Source organism: Pinus tabuliformis, chromosome 9 (genome assembly GCF_031772625.1).
Source record: "Pinus tabuliformis cultivar Carrire ecotype Pingquan chromosome 9, CPIR1, whole genome shotgun sequence".
Taxonomy (NCBI): domain Eukaryota; kingdom Viridiplantae; phylum Streptophyta; class Pinopsida; order Pinales; family Pinaceae; genus Pinus; species Pinus tabuliformis.
In genome coordinates, this window is record NC_142307.1 from 1,562,107,876 (window position 1) to 1,562,127,276 (window position 19,401).

Consider the following 19,401-nt stretch of genomic DNA (forward strand, 5'->3'; position numbering starts at 1 on the left):
TGTCCCTAAAGAAGACTTGGTAATCCTATCCATTATAATCCTTCCCAAGAGTTTGGATAGCTATCAAGATTCAGTGAATGGGAGGGAGAGACTATCGAATTGGGAGTGCTTATGGTGTGATTTAGTACAGGAAGAAATGAGGCAGAATACCAAAGATGGGACTTCATCTAAGGGCAAGGATGAAGAAAATGTTGCATTGGTCGGAAAGGAAAATAAGGGAAAAGGGAAGAAATCTCAATCCAAACTAGAGTCCAGCCAAGGGGGTAAGAAGAAATGTTTGTCCAAAATTAAATCCTTACATTGTCATGAATTTGGTAACTATGGCACGAAGTGTCCACACAAAAAGGCAAGCAAGAAGACCTCAGGAGGAGCGACAGGTGAAGCCTTGGCTTCATAGTTCAAGCTTGAATTTACCCTCATTACATGCATGGTAAGCACAGTGATGGGGACCGTGTGGTACTTGGACTTAAGTGCATCATTCCACATGACAAGGTGTCGAGACTTTTTTAGTGACTTGGAGGAAAAAGACTTTCAGATGCAAATCGAGATGGGGGATGACAAAATGTACATCACAACTGGGATTGTTACAATCACCTTTCAGATTGATTTAGGCTCCCCTCTCAGGCTCAAGGATATCATGTTCGTTCCGAGCCTAAATAAAATTCTCATACCTGTTGTAGTTTTGGAAGACAGTGGTTACAATGTGATCTTAAACAAAGGAAAGGAATTCCCAAAACACATAGCCATGAGATAAGTGAAGAAAATTATGGTTCGTGTGAAGAACTTGTATAAGCTAGATGTGGAAGATTATGTTGCTTTAAGCACAAAAGCAGAGAAGGTGCAGAGCCGCGGTGATCTTTGGCACAAAAGACTTGGCCATTTACATCATGGAACCCTGAAGATTATGCAATATATAACAACAAGCCTCCCCAAAGGAGCACTTGAGCAACATGATGTATGAAAAAGGGGTACTTTGGGGAAGTACACAAAATCCACATTCCATGATTGGGATAACAAAGCGCATGCAATCCTTGAAAGGAAACACCATGACGTTTGTGGACCTTTATTGAAAACCTCCACTATCATACACAAATATTTTGTCATTTTTATTGATGACTTCTCATGGAAGTATTGGATCTTCTTCATGTGGAAGAAAGATGAGACATTCTCCAAGTTTGTAGAATTTAAGGCACTGGTTGAGACAAAAATTGATAAGAAGGTGAAGGATATCAAGAGCGATAATGGAGGTGAGTACATGTCAAATGAATTTAAAAATTTATGTGCAAAAGAAGGCATTTGATGAGAGTTAACAACACCCCACAACCCACAACAGAATGGGGTGGCTGAGAGAAATTATAGCATTGTGGGAGCAGTGAGGGCAATGTTGCATGATCAATTCCTACCTCTGCATTTGTGGGTTGAGGCATGCAACACAACAGTCTATTTGTAGAACTAGAGTCCTCATCAGATTCTGGGCATGATTACACCAGAGGAGGATTTCATGGGGAGAAAGACAGATGTGTCGCACTTTAATATTTTTGGAGCCTCTATTTACTTTCATGTCTCCAAAGAATGAAAGAAGAAGCTAGAGCCAATAACAAAATTGGGGGTATTTGTGGGTTACACATAAACTCCCTACAATTACCGTGAAACTTTCCATCCCTCAGAATGATAATTGTGTGAAGGGATGTAAAATTTGATGAGGAGAAAACGATAAGGTGCTCTCTTGAGAGGGATCTTCAAATCCCACTAGAAGAGAAGATTTTAGCTCCAAAGGAGGAACCTCAGGGAGTTGTGGAGTACCCATAAATTGAGGAGCAGAGAGTGGAAACAACCACTCAAGTAGAACCATCCAGAGAAGGTAGGAAAATAACCAGGGAAGTAAAGAGAATTGTGCAAGATGTGAGGGAGAATGTGGGTGCTCCTTCAAATTTGCATAGGTAGAGAAGGTCAACTAATTGGTACACTGGCTACATGACTCTAATGACTGAGCTTGTTGAGACCGAGCCATCCTCTTTCGAGGAAGACGTATAAAAACCTGTATGGGTTGATGCAATGGTGGAGGAATACAAATCAACTGTAAAGAAAAGTGTTTGGGAAGTGATCCCAAGACCAACAGATAAATTAGTTGTGGGCTCAATATGGATCTTCAAGGTAAAGCAAGCAGCAGACACAAGCATAGAGAAGTATAAGTTTAGATTTGTTGCCAAGGGGTATTCTCAATTTGAGGGAATTGAATATGAGGAGACCTTTGCTCATGTAGCAAGGTACTCCATTAGATCACTTTTTTCTTTGGCTACGTAGATGGGTTGGAAGATCCACTAGATGGATGTAAAAAAAAATTTCTTAATGGACTTATTAAGAAAGAGGTGTACATTGAGAAACCAGAAGGATTTGAGACATTTGATCGAGAGTCTCATGTGTGCAGACTCAAGCAAGCATTGTACGATATCAAACAAGAACTTGGTGCTTGGTACACCAAGATCAATAGATATCTCACCAGTTTGGGCTTCACCAAAAGTGAAATGGATGCAAAACTCTATCATATCTTGGTAGAAGGTAAATTTCTCATTATTGTTTTATATGTCGATGATTTGATTTTAACTGGTAATGAATATTTGATCAGATTTTGCAAGGAGGACCTTGCAAGATAATTTGAAATGAAGGACATGGGTCTCATGCACTACTTCCTCAGGTTGGAAGTATGGAAAGGTAATGGGGAATTGTTTGTCTCTCAAGGAAAGTATGCAAATGAGATACTACAGAGAGTCTACATAGAAAGTTGCAAACATGTGGAGACACCTTTAGCAACCAACTAGAGGAAGGAGGATGCCACTTCATGTGAGGAAGTGGATGCTACTATTTACAAGTAGCTAGTGAGTTCATCGATGTACCTTTTGAACACATGATTAGATATGTGCTATGCAGCCAACTAACTGAGCCAAGCTAAGGGTAGGACAACCAAATTATTTTGTAAGGGAGCTAAGCATGTTTTCCGATACCTCAGAGGCACTACCTAGTTTGGAATATGCTACAGACAGATAATGGGAGTGAAGTGGTATGGCTTCACAGATGCATATTAGGTGGGGATTCCATTAGAATGAAAGAGTAAATCTGGTGAATTTTCAGTGTTGGGTCCGAAATTACTTCCTAGTACAACAGGAAGCAAATATCTATGGTGCTCAACTCAACAAAAGCAGAATACATGGTTGTAAGTCAAGCAACATGTGAGGCGATCTAAATGAGAAAGATACTTGTTGGATTGCTTGGTCAGATGATGGATCCAACTATGATCTACTGCGATAATCAGAGTTGCATCAAGCTCTCTAAGAATCTTATTTTTCATGATCGATCCACGCATATAGATATCCAATATCACCATTTACGAAACTATGCGCAGAGGCGGATAATGTTTCTTCAGCACATTCTGAAGAGGAACAAGATGGTGACATTTTGACAAAGGCCTTTTCAAGAGGGAAGTTTAGGTTCTACAGCTGCAGGATATGGATTGTTGATTATCCATTTCTTGCTGAGAGGGATTGTTGAAAAATGCAACAAGAAATTTTCAATTTGATTTTACCTTGATTAAATTAAGAAAAATTGAATTTCCACGTCAATAGACAACTTGGATGCAATTAACTTGTGTGATATGGCTTGTGTCACCCATTTTACTCAATAAATTCGAGTTGGAGGAGTTGGAGTTCAGTTAAGCCTGTGTGATTGCTAATTTGTAGCAATCAAAGTCAATTATCTCAAGTTGTTTTCGGTTAAACTATTTCCAACTATTGGAGGAACTAGTAGAAGGTTAGTTGTGTAGTGGGACTTTAGTGAAACTCAATGATCATCCAGTTAACTGATCAATCAACCCAAAATAGCTAGTTCATGTAGAGAATTCGAGTTCCCCTGTTGTGGTGGAGATTCCAAGGTAGTATAACATTAGTTGTAGACTAGTATTGAGTGTACATGTGTTGCATGCAGTCAAATGATCAACCTAAGGAATTGTGCAATCCATTTTGGAGAAATTCCTAAATAATAGGGGCCTAATTTCTCAAGGAACAACGCAAGTAAATAAGGGCTCAAGCAGAGGTAGAAATTGACTAAGTCTGGGTCAGAGCTTCTCAGTCAGCAGAGAGATAGGTTATGCACTTGCAGGTTGATTCGAATTTAAATAAGAACGCAAAAAATTATAGATATACCCATAAATACAAAGATGCAACAAAAATAACCCTTCATTTCATTAATATCAAATATTGAAATATGCTTACAAACAGAATGGAAATAAGGCTAGCTCAAGCAATGGTAACTTATCTCTGAGAAGAGATGTGGCAGCTACATGCCTCTGAATTATGTTACAATGATGCTCAAAGGCCTATTTATTATTGAGAAACAATGGAAAACCATAAAAATCCAAAAACCTAACCCTAGGAGATGAAGCGCCAAACTATGGGCCCCGTTTGGGTAATTTGGTATATGAACTTCCCAAGGTCGTAACTTTCGCATACAATCTATGTTTGACGTGCACAATACCTCGTTAGAAAGATCTATCCAATGACTACAAATTTAAAGTGGTTAACATCAATCAAATAATCCAGTTGGCCCCGGTTTTCCAAAAAAAAAACATTGTTTAGGGCCTCAAAATGACTTCGGAAGTTCAAGACCCAAAAGACCGCCAAAAACAGTGAATTGTGCTACAAATAAGGAAACTGAAAAGATGAAAGAGACAGTGGTGGGGGTCCAAGTGGAATAGGCAGGTGGCCAACAACATCCACATAGATCACAAGTTGTGCTCAGTTGAGCAAAACAATTGTAATACATCTCTATTCATCATATTAACGCAAGCATGCATTGGGGACCGAGGTTTTAAGCAGATTGCTTTCCCTAGGAAAAATATTGTGTACATTTGTGTTATTTATTATTTCATCTATGAAATTTTTGTTCTAAATTGTGAATTAACTTCTGTAGAATAGTAGAGTAGGTTTTTGTCTTGTGATTTTGATTAAAAATTCATGAGCAATTGCAAATCTACACCATAACTTCTATAGGATTTGAGCTTAGGTGTATAGAATGAAGTTTATAATAAACACACACCCAACACGTATAAAATGTATACACTTCTACTAGATTTTAGTAGTCAAATCATTGCACAAAGGTGGAACTATTGTCTCAGAGACAAGGGAGTCTCATACACCAATTTAGTGTCTAACTTAATTGCTACCTAAAAATTGGCAAGTAAGGGTAGATTGAGTGGTTGAAGTGGGTTGTTAACTCCATCACCACACGTGTTCAAATTCCCTAAAATAATATGCTTAACTTATATTGATTAGGCTCGAAGAATAGGCAGCTCCAAGAAGTTTCCACTCTATTCGTGGTAAATACAGGGTATCCCAGCTCCTTCTTAGTCATTGAACCATTATTATCAACAACAAAAAAACCAATTACCTAAAAATTAAACTATTATTATTATTATAAAAAAATCAATTCTATACTTTTAAATAAAATATTAATTATATTAACTTAAAAAAAATTATTATAACACAATTAAGAGAGAATAAATTTATGTAAATAAGGATTCCAGTATTGCCTTTATCCACCCCTTCATGTTTCTATATCCATAAAAACATAACATCGAGATAGAACCTAACCTTCAACCTATACATGGAGAACAAGCTTTTCCCTCTTAACAATATTTAAACGATTTACAACCTCAAACTAGTATGTTTACTTTACAGTCAACTTCACGCAACCATAATATTAATTCCAAAATGCATAAAATAATATTAATTTTATTTATATGATTTTATATAATACGTTACGTACCACATAGGGAAAAAAATAGCGTTGAAATCCAGTGACAAAAGTTACGGTCGGTGGCTTTACCCAACTGAAACCCGCCACGAGTCACTTCAAGTGGAGTGTTGTAATGTTCTTCTTCGTGGGTGACCAAAACACCCACATGTTCTTCTTCATGGGTGGGCTCACACTACTAGCTGCCAGTGCCCTCTTCTCCCATAGTCTCGACTTCGCTTACCACTTCACACGATATGGGGTTACATTTTTGTTGCAATTTGGTGTTTCTTAAATATATTTGTTTTTGTTTAGATTCGTGTTTTTCAATGTAATTTAATTTAATTATATCGTTTATAGATTTGAGAGGTTTTTTTTTTTTATTAGCTCACGTATAAAGCCTATTATTGAGGGTGTCAAGAGAATTAAACTTCTAACTTCTTAATAGCAAAGGTGCTTTAACAACGAGGATTCCATCATTTGAGCTAATTTTCTGAGCTAATGATTATTAAATATTATTTATAAACACATAATTGATTTATTACCAGCCTAGATCTATCTTAACACCGGATCTATCAAGCGCCGAGAGGGATCAAATCTCTCAAGGTGCAAACCTATTTTTTGAATGCAAAACTTGAGGAAAAGTTTGCACCTCGAGAGATTTGATCCCTCTCGGCGCCTGATAGATCCAGTGTTAAGATGGATCTAGACTGGTTTTAGTCGTGTGTGGTCATACAAAATTTGCTAAACATCTAATTATTTTGATCATTTTAAATACGCTAAATATGTCTAAGATTAATCTAGTCAATTTAATTTAAAATTTGCTTAGTTACCTCAGTTTGTTGAGATGAGAGAGATTGTTAGTAACTTGAATGATGAAAAATGATGAAATACAAATTTTGAGTGCAAAGTGTCAATGTAACAATTTTGATACATAGAAAATGTGAATACTAAGAGTATAGTCTATTACAAACAATCTTCATTGATTGAACTATTTTCTTCTATTGTTTCTATTATCACACCTATTAGTTTTTCCATTTTTTCTTATCGATCATATGAAAATAGTAGTTGGAAGCATAGACCATTCAAATGTTTAATGTGATCTACTGCAATAAACAACATAGAGTAGTTGGAAGCATAGACCATTCAAATATTTGTAGTAAACAACATAGAGTAGTTGGAAGCATACACCATTCAAATATTTAACTCGATAAACAACATACCTTGTCTCTGTTGCTCTCCAATATTAATAGTAGTTTTATCCAAAGTCAATCATTCTGACTTATGGAGTGTTAAACCCCAATAATTTTCAATGGTAGTTATTTTCTATTACTGCATTGGAATGCAAAGTAATTAACAATGTTGAATGATGGAAAATGGCAATAATAAGAATGTAGCCAATTATAACATTTGGGGTAAGCAAACATTTTATATAGGATGAAAATTCAAGTATTGTATCTAATGTTGAATAATTTTTATGTGCTTACATTGAGAGAGAGTTTGTGTGTTTTGGGGGTGAGAAGGAGAGACAAGGGGAGATAGAGATATAGATAAGGAGGAGAGGGAAGAAGAGAGAACAAAGACAGGGAGAGAAGAAGAGATATATATATGGAGAGAGAAATGTTAGAGAGAGAGAAAAGGGGAATAGAGAGAGATTGAGGGGAAAGGGGGGGAGAGAGATAGATAGATAGATATAGAGAGTGTGTGTATGTTTAGGGGTTGAGATAGAGAGATAGAGAAGGAGAGACAATGGGAGATAGAGATATAGATGGAGGAGGTAGAGATGTGCTTACTGTGAAATCAATGCACATGATTAATCTAATTACTTTGAAATTAATGTACATCTTACATCTTGTTGCATCAAATCAGAAATCAACCTCTACACTAAAATCAACGCATGTAGTTCAAACAATCAAATAGGATTAGAAATCAACATCTATACTAAAATCAATTCATCTAGTGAAAGAAATCAAATAGGATTAAAAATCAATATCTACACTTAAACCAATGCTTCTAATGCAAGCAATCAAATATGAGTAGAAATCAACATCTACGTTGAAATTATTGCATCTAGTGTAAGGTATTAAATATGATTAGAAATCAACATCTATGCCAAAATCAATGCATCTAGTGCAAGCGATTAAATAGGATTAGAAATTAATATCTACACTGAAACCAACGCATCTAATGCAAGCAATCAAATATGAGTAGAAATCAACATGTACACTGAAATCAATGCATCTAGTGTAAGGTATTAAATATGATTAGAAATCGACATCTATGCTGAAATCAATGCATCTAATGCAAGCGATCAAATAGGATTATTTGCATCTTTCTCTTCTTTCCTCTCTCCCCCTGCCATCTATATTTCCATCTCTCCTTATTTGTCTCTCTATCTCAACCCCCTAAACACATGCCATGTTCTCTCTCTCTCTCTCTCTCTCTCTCTCTCTCCCCATATTATATATCTATCTATCTCTCCTATTCCTTTCCATCTCTATCTCTTCCCATTCTCTCTCTCTCTCTCACTGACTCTCCATCTCTCCCTTGCCACTCCCTCCCCTCTCCACCTTTCTCTCTCTATGTCTTTCTTCCCCTTCCAATTCCATCTCTCTCCCCCCTCCATATATATGTATCCTTGTCTCTCTCTTCCCCTTGTTTCCCTATCTTTATCCTCTACTTTTCTCTCTCTTCCTCTGTCTCCTCTCTCCCTCATTCCATCTTCATCTCTCCCTTGTCACTCCCTCTCTTTCCCCCTCCAAATCCATCTCTCTCCCTCCCTCTCTCCCCCTCCTCTCTCTCTTCCTTTCTCTCTCTCACTGTGTCTCTCACCTCTATGTCTCTCTCCCACACTCTATTCCCCCTTCCATCTCACTCTCTTTCTTAAATATAATCCCATTGTATTGTATTTAAGAAAGTATTTAAGTTAATAAAAAAACATAATTGGTTGTAAAATATTAAACCTATATTTTGGATCAATCATGTTAAAGAAAATACAATAATAAAAAGATTAAAAGAATCACCCACTATCTTTCCTCTATCATTGTTAATCACTTCGCTTGGATCCTTGGTTAAGATGCATCTATCCTAGTATTTTATAATATTATTTATATTATATCTCTATGAAAACATTGTTAGTAGTTATGAGGATGGAGGGTTTAGATATACCTCAAAAGTAATTATAACCCTTTTGCTCTTAGATTTAATTAAAAAATGTTATAAAATTAAATTAAAATAAAATATTTGTAAAATATTTTTATTTTGAAATAAGTTATTGTTTTTGGGCATGTGGTATTGATAAGCCATGGTATTGGCCCATGGTATTGTAACAATTAAAAGCCTAGATCCATAACATAATAATCAAAAGTCTAGATGGCCCATGGTATTGATAAACCATGGTAGTATCCCATGGTATTATAATTTTCTTCCCTCCTCTCCCTCTCTATCTTTCTCTTGTGGGTATTGGCCCATGATATTGTAAAAAAACCTACTTAGAAGTTAATAATATCCATGGTAAATATTCATGATTAAAAATCTGGTAATATCGTAAATATTAAGTTTTAATCCCCTTATTAATTACATTTATAGATGGAACACATCTATATTAAGTGTTACAAATATATTGATTACATAAAATATAATGTTACAATATTATCTGTTAACCAATATTTATAACCGCCCCCACCTAATGCATAGTGGCCTTGATTCACGTTTTAAGAATCCGAGTTACTTTATAAATCCAAAATATTATTTGAAGGAAGATTGGTTTTGGCTTCTAAAAAAGGTGGAAATGAAAGTGGAAATTTGATGTTTTAGATGGCTATCTCCTGGTGGCAAGATGACACTTTTCAAAATTTTGTTGGAAAACATACTTTTTATTGGCTCTCTCTATACAAGATTCCCAAGTACATCTTAAACTCAATCAGGAAAGAATGTTAAACTTCTTATGGTCTGGTAATAAATCTAAGAAGGGAGTCCATTTATCCAGTTGGGAGAGTCTATCACTTCCAAAAAAGCTAGGGGAAAGGGGATTTAAAATATCCTCTTGTTTGGGAAAAGTTGGGAGAGTCTATCACTTCCAAAAAAGCTAGGGAAAAGGGGTTTTAAAATATCCTCTTGTTTGGGAAAGCCTTATGGATGAAGAGTTTGTGGGGAGTGATCACTAAGGTTGGTCTTTGGAGTGATTTCATGATATCCAAATGTTTTAAGAAGTTATCTCTTATTGACTAGATTAAGAAACCTTGTAAACTTAATTCATGTGCTTCAAACAGTTGGAGAGCTTCAATGGATTATTATCTTTGAATTTGGAGAATGTTGGAGATGGAAAAAACATCCTTCTAGGTTTGGATCAATTTATTGGAGGAGAGGAATTCTATAGGTTACCCTTGGATCTTGTTCTTCTTTTAAATAGAAATGGTTTTATATTTTTTGTCAAATAAAAATACTTACATCAGACAAAACAATTAGTGGCTAATTATAAGCTAGTGATTTGGGACTTCAAGGAATCTTTATAGAGGACTATAACATATATAACTAAATGGGTTGTCACAATTTGGTATTTATTTTACAGGAAGGAAATATGAAATAGTATGGAGTTGGAATGTATCCATTGGTCTAGTAATAACTAAAGAAGCATATGAAGCAATTTCTTATTCCTTTGTTACTCTTAAGGAAAAATGGTGGCATATGTATATTTGGAAATGGCTTTGTGCCTTAAAGCTCAAGTGCTTTAGTTAGCTAGTGATTGAAAACAAGATATTGGCTTGGGACAACTACATAAAGAGGGGAGTTTGTGGTCCTAGCTTTTGTGTCCTTTGTAGTCAACAAGCTAAATATATTGATCAATTATTTGTTTCGTGTGAGTTCTCCAAACTTTTGTGGAAGGATATATTATAGATCTTAAAACTCTCATTTGTTTGGGAAGATTTTACCTTTCAAGAGAGTCTATTGAAGTTGTATTTTCCAGTTAACAAATTTAGAGTTCTTCCTATTTTTGTGATAGGGTGCATCTGGAGACAAAGAATTGTGCTTTATTTAAAAACTCACATATATTTGGATCAAAACTCACATATATTTGCATCAATTGTTAGTTAAGCGCGCTTGAGCCAAAGGAGTTCTGGGATGGGTGACCTCCTGGGAAGTCCTGGTTACCGGGTGCAAGCCCCGGAAGTGATGATTGATGCTATGTGATTCGTTCTCCACATTTCACTAGTTTCAATCCCACTTCTTCACCCCTGTGAGCATCACCCGATGCAATGAGTGCTAAGTGAACTATTCAAAAATCATGAGAAATTAGTCAGTTACGACTACCTCTCATGGAAATGGTCATACGTTTGAATGACTTACTTAACGCAGTTGAATCCCAAAAATGATATCTAATATAATGCACTGCGTAAATCCCCCATACTTAAATTCAAAAAGAGTCAAGGGATCTCTACTTGAATGGTTCATGAGGCACAATACTTGCTAAGGTTTTGCAAATGGGGTAGCAAGCTAAGTGGGCTTGATTGTGGGAAAAACTCCACAGTTAAACGCGCTTGAGCCAGAGGAGTTCTGGGATGGGTGACCTCCTGGGAAGTCCTGGTTACCGGGTGCAAGCCCCGGAAGTGATGATTGATGCTATGTGATTCGTTCTCCACAAGCATCACCCGATGCAATGAGTGCTAAGTGAACTATTCAAAAATCATGAGAAATTAGTCAGTTACGACTACCTCTCATGGAAATGGTCATACGTTTGAATGACTTACTTAACGCAGTTGAATCCCAAAAATGATATCTAATATAATGCACTGCGTAAATCCCCCATACTTAAATTCAAAAAGAGTCAAGGGATCTCTACTTGAATGGTTCATGAGGCACAATACTTGCTAAGGTTTTGCAAATGGGGTAGCAAGCTAAGTGGGCTTGATTGTGGGAAAAACTCCACAGTTAAGCGCGCTTGAGCCAGAGGAGTTCTGGGATGGGTGACCTCCTGGGAAGTCCTGGTTACCGGGTGCAAGCCCCGGAAGTGATGATTGATGCTATGTGATTCGTTCTCCACATTTCACTAGTTTCAATCCCACTTCTTCACCCCTGTGAGCATCACCCGATGCAATGAGTGCTAAGTGAACTATTCAAAAATCATGAGAAATTAGTCAGTTACGACTACCTCTCATGGAAATGGTCATACGTTTGAATGACTTACTTAACGCAGTTGAATCCCAAAAATGATATCTAATATAATGCACTGCGTAAATCCCCCATACTTAAGTTTGAAAGTTGTTGGTTACTTTAAGGAATTTCATAGAAAATATAAGTACAATGTAGTCAAATATTCTTTCCCTCCTCAATTTGCAGACTAGGTTCTTGTTTGGAATAGGCATGCAAATAGTTGTGAACACAAATCATAGATACTTTCAATACGAGGAGGCTCTGATACAAACACTAAGGTAGAACCAATGGCTTTATGGGGTTTAATGTACTTTTAACTCAAAAAAGACTTTTCTTTATACAATTTCTTGGTGATTCCAAGATAATCATTGATTAGTTAAATGGACATACTCAACTCTGAGTGCTTTCATGTATTTTTGGCAAGACAATATTCAAGGGCTAAAAGTAAAGTTTTAGGCCATCTTTTTTCAAACATATTTTTAGCCAACATAATTCACAGAGTGATAGTTTGTCTAAGCTAACATTAAATAAGGTAGGTCGTCTAATCAAGGTTGAAGAAGTAAAGGAAAATTTTGTCATAGATAAAGGCTTTTTACAGGCTTTCTGAATTATTTGGTTTTGAAACAGAACCATTTTTTACTATACTTCAACTTTTTACAAGTTATTGTATTGATATCTAAGTGGATTAGTGTCTCTACTTTAAAAATTGTAATATAAAAAATGTAACTAGTTTTAATGACTATATTAGGAATTTTTTTAATTAGAAATGGATCTAAATCTAAATCAATTAAATTATCTGTAAAAGAATTAAAAGGTATTTCGATCCATTTATTCTCTTTAATTCACCCCATGAATCACAAGGCTATTTATTTAAGAAAAACTACACTTATCAACCCACACTACCAATAAAAACTTATTACCAAATCAAATCACATTCAATTACAATGAATTTTACAATCCGACCAATCAGTCTTCTCCACATACTCAAACACTAGACGGAATAGAGTCGAGCAGTTACTGTCATTCGTTATGCCTTCAAATGCAAAATTCCTCTATATATCCACTTAATAAATATTCACACCTGACTCAATGTCCTTTCTTTACCCCTAAGAAACCGTTAGTCGACTAACTGTTGCTTCGTGTCAACTTCCTCAAATGTTTTTGTCTGTGTGTCCAAATTTCCCTTCATTCCAGCCATTTCAGTAACACCTTTTCAAGTGTACGAAGTTTGGGAGAGCTATGTTTAGATTTTCCGAATTCCACTCCTGACAGTGGAATTGGCTATACACCATAGAGGATTTGACAGGTCCATGCTATCGTGTCATTTTACTATTTGCTATTGCATTATGGATTTTATTGTTTTCAACCTACTTTATTCGTACCAGCCGACCTCTTTTGTCTATAAAACACACGCTCCCTTTGAAGCATAAAACACTACACTTCTACACTAGTGTTCTGCAAAGTGGTTCTTCTTCTTTACAATAGATTATTGAATTCCGACATACCTACTATCTATTCTCCTCCTCTCACCATGAATTTAGAAATTTCTGTTGTAGATCATCTCTTCGCTGCAAAGGCGGCGACGACCAAGATGATCCAGGTGGATGTTGGTGGCCACCCACCTATCCCATTTGAACCCCCACAACTGTCTCTTTCAGTTTTTCAGTTTCCTAAATTGTAGCACAATTTACTATTTTTAGTAGTTTTTCGGGTCCTGAACTTTTGGAGCCATTTTGAGGCCCTAAATGACATTTTTTGGGAAATCTCCCAAAGTTGTAGTGCTCAGATAGATCTTTCTAACGAGCTATTGTACCCGTCAAACTGAGATCATATGCCAAAGTTACGACCCCAGGAAATTGAAGTACCAATTTACCCAAACGAGGCCCACAATTTGGCGTTTCATCTTCTAGGGTTAGGTTTTGGGATGTGAAGGGTTTTCCATTGTTTCTCAACAATAAATAGGCCTTCGAGCCTCATTGTAACACAGTTCAGAGGCACGTAGCCACCACATCTCTTCTCAGAGATAAGCTACCATCACCCTAGCTGTTTATTTCCATTTTCTGTTTGTAAGCATATCTTAGTATTTTACATTAATGAAATGAAGTATTATTTCTACTGCATCTTTGTGTTTATGGTTCTATCTGTAATTTTTTGCGTTCCTATTTAAATCCGGATCAGTGGTATCAGAGCGATTTGCTTTTTCTCTGTTTTTCTTTACATGTCCCCAACGAGGGCGGGATATAAGGAGTTAGGGCTTGAACTGGTCGAACCTTTGCAAGACCAGCCTCGCAAATCCCGACGGCCTCCCATGGCGGATGAAAAGAAAGATGAGGGGGCAGGAGATCCTATCAAAATCTTGCTCGAAGAAGCCCTCGAGCGTCAAAGGAATGCGATGATGGATAGCTTTGCGCAGATCCATCAACGGCTACCCAGAAGCGACGCATCGGCTTCCAACAGCTACTCTGGAAATGCCACACCGTTTAAGGTACAAGTTAATTTTGAAATCCCCATCTTCAAGGGTCAAATAGATGCAGATGCCGTAGATAAATGGTTAAATTTGCTAGATGGGTATTTTTGTGTTCATTAATTTTCGAGTCAGGAAAAGATTACTTTCGCTCTTCTCAAAGCAACACCCCACGTCAAGGACTGGTGGGAAACCTACTGTGAGCAGAAGGATGAAAGTACAGGCTCACTATTTTCAACTGCACCCACTTGGGATTCATTCCAGGATGCCATCAAGGAGCAGTACTACCCTATCAAAAGCTATGAGGACAAATACATCAAATGGACCACATTGTGGCAGGGACAGGACCAAGATGTTTCGGAGTTCACAAACATTTTTCATACCCTTCGCACACAGTTGGGTATCAAAGACTCTGAGCTGCATTTGGTACTCAAATACCACATCTGCCTACACAGATACATTTAGGAAGAGATGGAGTTCCTGAAAATCTCTGTGCTCAGCACAGTGTATCGATACGCTGTCAAAATCGAGAAAAAGTGCAAACAAAAGAAGCGAGACTTTGGATATGCAAATCCGAAGCCCAAAGGAAAAAGCCAAGGGGGGGTGACCCAAGACAACCCATCGAAGCCGCAAGAAAAGAACAACACCACGAAGCCGAAGAAGGACACAGGAAAGTGGTGTGAGTTCCACAAGAGTCCCACTCATAACACAAGTGAGTGTCGGACCAAGCAGTCGTTGGTGGCCAAGTTAAAGGCTTCCGAATCAAATGCATGTTCCAACCCTGAGCTAGAACCCAACAAGGGGAATGGAAAATGGAATCAGATCATTGATGTGGATCCCATCGCCACTGTTGCCACCGCCAAGATCCAGAAAAATGAGCCTGAAGATCCAGAGGAGGGGGAACGTCTTTTCCACTCACAGATGTGGGTGAAGGGTTTGCCGCTGCAATTCATTGTCGATAGTGGTAGCCAAAAGAACCTCATTTCAGTAGAGGTCGTGAAGCGGTTGGGCCTACAGAATACAACACACCCGCAGCCGTACAGTATTGGGTGGCTTCATGAAGGACGAGATCTCAAAGTTTGCCAGCAGTGCCGCCTTCCCTATAGCATCAAGCCCTTCACAGACGAGGTATTGTGTGATGTTACACCTTTGGATGTTTGTGATGTATTATTAGGCTAGCCATACTTGTGGAGGCAACATGTTGTGTATGAGTCAAGGCCTCGCGTTGTCATTATTTCTTTGGATAATTTATTATACAGGATACCGGAGGTAGCCCACCTACCACCACCTCTTTGATCTCTACTAAGAAAGGCAGCAAATTCATCTCCCAGACTAGGAAATTCATTTTCTATTTGATTCACTCCCAAAGTAAGGGGAAGATCGTTGCTGCATCCATGACCCCCGCAAAGGGTTCCTCCATGCAGCAGCAACAATAAAGGAATATGGTCATGACAAAACACAGGAACAACTTCTCCTCACCCACAGGGGTACCACACAAGCTTCAGGTGGGCAACAAAGTTTGGTTGCATCTGTAGAAACAACGCCTTACAAGAGCCCATCAAAAGCTTCGACCACGCCGACATGGTCCTTACACCATTACTAAGGTTGTGGGAAATAATGCTTTAGAGCACAACATTCCTCCATTCCTTCACTTGCACCAAGTATTCAATGTGTACTACCCTCGACCATGCTTCCCACCCTTACTGGACACATCCGAGATTGCAGAACAGCTCACCAGGTACCAGTTCAGCAGATGGAGGAACTCAACGCAATGGGGACCATTGCTTCCTAAAGGGGGAGGAATGATCCAGGTGGATGTTGGTGGCCACCCACCTATCCCATTTGGACCCCCACAACTGTCTCTTTCAATTTTTCAGTTTCCTAAATTGTAGCACAATTTACTATCTTTAGCAGTTTTTCGGGTCCTGAACTTCCGACGCCGTTTTGAGGCCCTAAATGACGTTTTTTGGGAAATCTGGGGGCAACATGGGCATATGGACCATTGTTTCCCTTCACAAAGTTGTAGTGCTCGGATAGATCTTTCTAACGAGCTATTGTACGCATCAAACGAAGATCATATGCCAAAGTTACGACCCCAGGAAATTGATGTACCAATTTACCCAAACGAGGCCCACAATTTGGCGTTTCATCTTCTAGGGTTAGGATTTGGGATGTGAAGGGTTTTCCATTATTTCCCAACAATAAATAGGCCTTCGAGCCTCATTGTAACACAGTTCAAAGGCATGTAGCCACCACATCTCTTCTCAGAGATAAGCTACCATCACCCTAGCTTTCTATTTCCATTTTCTGTTTGTAAGCATATCTCAGTATTTTACATTAATGAAATGAAGTATTATTTCTACTGCATCTTTGTGTTTATGGTTATCTTTGTAATTTGTTGTGTTCCTGTTTAAATCCGGATCACAAGAAGAAGTGCAAAGCGTACGTGAATTTCTTGGCAGGATGTGGCGACTATGTGAAAGGTGTCGTCGGTCTTGCAAAGGGTCTCCGCAAGGTGAATAGTGCATATCCTCTTGTCGTTGCTGTGTTGCCCGATGTTTCGGAGGATCGTCGCTTGCAATTTCGAAGATAGGGTTGTATTGTTCGCCAAATTCAACCCATCCATCCCCCCAAGAATCAAGTGTAGTTTTCAATGCCTTACTATGTGCTCAACTACTCCAAACTCCGTATTTGAGAGGTATTTTCATTTCTTGCAAATTTGGATGAATGCATAGATTTTAACAACAATATCTTTCCTAAATACATGAATATAGTTAGTTATTAACAATCTTGTTTTGTTTTGAGTGATTGCAGTTTGAGGAGTACAAGAAGATGGTATATCTCGACGTAGACATCCAAGTCTTCGACAACATTGACCATCTCTTTGACATGCCCCATGGATATTTCTATGCTGTCATGGATTGCTTTTGCGAGAAGACATGGAGTCACACTCCATAGTACAAGATCAGATATTGCCAGTAGTGCCCGGACAAGGTGTCATGGCCCGTCGAATTGGGGCAACAGCCCTCTCCATACTTCAACGCCGGCATGTTCATTTTTGAGCTAAGCCAGTTGAACTTTGACTGCCTTTTGGAAACTCTGATGGCCACTATGCCAACACCCTTCGCAGAACAGGTCTGCATCTGTTCTCGATTTCAGTCAGGTTCATCTAAAATTTTGTTTGGTTTACCAGATGTAATTTTAACTAAATTGTGGTGTGTATATATATATATATATATATATATATATATATATATATATACATATACATATACATATACATATACATATACATATACATATACATATACATATACATATACATATACATATACATATACATATATATATATATATATACGTGTGTTTTGTAGGATTTCTTGAACATGTTTTTTGAGAATATATACAAACCCATCCCTCTGGTGTACAATCTAGTTCTAGCCATTATGTGGCAGCATCCCCAGCCACATCCCCAGAACGTGGACTTGGATAGTGTCAAATTTGTTCACTATTGTGCTACTGTAAGCTTTCTTTTCACTCCAAATTTGCATTCGATATAAAGAAATATGATTTTTATATGAAATATGAGATAGGTGTTCTGAACTTACAGGGTTATATTAATGGATGTGAAAGTGGATGTGTAGGGATCGAAGCCGTGGAGATACAATGGGGAGAAGGAAAATATGGAGAGCGAAGATATAAAGATGTTGGTGTAGAAATGGTGGGACATATACAATGACCCCTCTCTTGACCACTCAGGATCAGGAGATATTACAATTCCAGATCCAATTTCAGAGGCGGATGGAAAATCAAATGATTTGCAACGAGTCGCTGCCAGTTCTTTACTTTCTACGATCCCAACAAACCCCAACATAATGCCTGCACCACTTGCAGCTTAATAGATTTCAAATTTCCAGAATTCCCCTGTAGCATAAGATTTGAATTTATTATAAACCACTAGCAGAAGTGGGGACAATTTGTATATTGTATGGTAGACTGACCATTTTGTCGTTGCACCAACGGTTATTGATTGTAAATTAATTCAATTAATTAATCTTTGTAAATAGACAAATTTCCATTTGTATGATTTGATGATGCGTTGAGGTCCATAATCCATTGTTATACGGCAAGCATGGTATAACGCATTCAGTTTTGCCTTTAACTTGGTATTAGTTTGTCATGACCTAAAATTTATGGCACTTATCCATAGTTTAACATTAGGAATTCAATTTTTGTTATTTATTATTATTATTTAAATTTATTTATTTGTAAGATGATTGGTTGAGGTCTTATTATGGGTTGTTTAGTATCTTCCATTTTTATTAGTTACTAATTTTTTGTTTTTTGTTTTTTGTTTTATTTCCTTTTTATTTAACTTTTTGATTTTTTTTTTCTTTCTTTTATTATTTCTATTTTCATGAATTATGATTTTTCACAATATTTTCAATTTAAAATAATCTATTATTATATTAAAAACATATTTTAATAAATATAATTATAAACAACTATTATTATTGCGATAGGTCATTCAAATACTTAGGTTAGTCTTAACATAGAAAAAAAAATATATATATAATTATAAACAATTATATATATTATTAAAAAACACACAATATATATGTATGCTAATATAGATAATATTAATTAATCATATTTCTTAATTTTGGTGATGACATTTAATAATACAATATTTGATTAGTTGTTTTATTTGTGATGAAATTTTTGTTTTTTTTATTCTTTTATTTAATTAAGTTATATTTAAACTAAGTGGTAAGTAGTAGCTACTATGTAGCCCTTGTTATTTTTTCATCAGTTTTTCTATTCCAGAAAAATAATTTAATTTTTAATGTAAACGTCTATGAACTAAAACTAAAGGAAAAAATCAAAATTATTATTGTGATAATAATAAATACATTAACACAATATATTGAAAGATGTTTATCTGTAAAACAATAAAAAAAGTTACATAAGACAACAATGTTGAGTGCCTCGCAATCAATACA

General features: G+C 36.8%; 1 pseudogene; it reads left to right on the plus strand.

Moving 5' to 3' along the window:
• The first annotated feature begins 547 nt into the window (after positions 1–547).
• Positions 548–18,297, plus strand: LOC149154587 (galactinol synthase 4-like; annotated as a pseudogene).
• The last annotated feature ends 1,104 nt before the right edge of the window (positions 18,298–19,401 follow it).